General features: G+C 45.4%; 1 non-coding gene across 1 annotated transcript; it reads right to left on the bottom strand.

Annotated features, from left to right (window-relative positions):
• Window positions 1-208: 208 nt before the first annotated feature.
• Window positions 209-281, bottom strand: trnar-acg. The gene has a single exon. It is a non-coding gene; the product is annotated as a tRNA-Arg (tRNA).
• Between the last annotated feature and the right edge of the window lie 1,225 nt (window positions 282-1,506).

Below are 1,506 nucleotides of genomic sequence, written 5' to 3'. Positions count from 1 at the left end.
TCAGTTCCTCCCTCTCACTAAACCCTCCATTCCCAACATTTCTGCCATCTGATTTGTGTCAGTTTCTGTCTCTTTAGAAATTACTGGAATTTGTCAAAAAGGCTACTAAAAGTAAATCTAATAATCTAAACGATCAACTGAATTGGGTTAAAGTTATTCAATATTAATTTTTCATGGACTTTGCAAACTGATGTCGAAAAGTTTACCATGAGCCAGCCAGGAGTCGAACCTGGAACCTCCTGATCCGTATTCAGGCGCGTTATCCATTGCGCCACTGGCCCACAGTGAAATGCAACTGTTACAAATTGGTTCAATACGTCACCCAGACTATTTATCCCAAAGTGCTTCACAACTCTGGGGGAAATTCTCTCAGGATCTCCCCCCCCCCCCCCCCCCCCCCCGCGGATTGGATTGGAGTCGGGGTTGAATTTGGTGACAATGTAAAATACACCAATGCTGTTCCCAGCCTGGGAGGTCATTCCCGAAAAACAGAAAGAATGGGCTGGCAGTTGTGGGATCGTGTCCAGTATCTGTTTGTGGGGAAATGGGTGAATGGCCAGGCTGGAGTAACACTCACCAGGACATAAAACAACAAGTGAATGAATGTAAGTTTGGAAATTCCCAGCTCCTTCCTGTCTGCAGGTATTTCCCGCTCTGAGCTGCACAATGAACAACGAACCACACCGATAAAACTAACTTATATTTCCTGCCCGTTCAACTGGTGTCGGTGCCAGTGATGTTTATGGACAAACTGCAGGCTCTGTTTCCCCTGCTGCATTTATTCCCCTGGAACTGATACTCTCATTTTCTGTTTCCATCGAATGTCCGAAAGCTGTAAAGTTCCGATCATGCCCACCAGAGGGCGACATAGCCACATGTTTCCTCATCAAATACCCGCCATAATATTCACCTTAAGTCAGTGGCGTGCAGAGGTCTGGTGATGCCCAGGGCAAATCTTGATTGTATGCCCCAAAGCCCCACGTAAATATTTCATTAAATATCACCAAAAAACCTATAAAAAACGTAGTTGCACCCGTTCTAGAGCTATTCACTGACCTCTTTATCTTTGATGTGGAGATGCCGGCGTTGGACTGGGGTGAGCACAGTAAGAAGTCTTACAACACCAGGTTAAAGTCCAACAGGTTTGTTTCAAACACGAGCTTTCGGAGCACGGCTCCACGGAGCCGTGCTCCGAAAGCTCGTGTTTGAAACAAACCTGTTGGACTTTAACCTGGTGTTGTAAGACTTCTTACTGTGCTCTTTATCTTTGTCATCTCTAAGGTATGGGATGGCTGCCTGAGGTGAAATTGCTGTAAGAGTTAGTCAATTTCCCCTTAGCGCTGGGATTCTAGGGATATTGTTCTCTTCTTCAGTCATTTTGCTTTGCAGCAATGGGTGAGATGTTATGTTTTGAAAGTTGTGTCTCCCTCCTCTGGAACCCCCATGGAGAAGGATAAGAGCAGCAACGTCATGGAAATACTGTTATGACCCTTGTGGAAACAAACT

This window comes from Scyliorhinus canicula, unplaced genomic scaffold (assembly GCF_902713615.1).
Source record: "Scyliorhinus canicula unplaced genomic scaffold, sScyCan1.1, whole genome shotgun sequence".
In the NCBI taxonomy this organism is placed as follows: domain Eukaryota; kingdom Metazoa; phylum Chordata; class Chondrichthyes; order Carcharhiniformes; family Scyliorhinidae; genus Scyliorhinus; species Scyliorhinus canicula.
The sequence above is the reverse complement of the archived record's forward strand: the minus strand, read 5'-3'. Positions and strand labels throughout refer to the sequence as shown.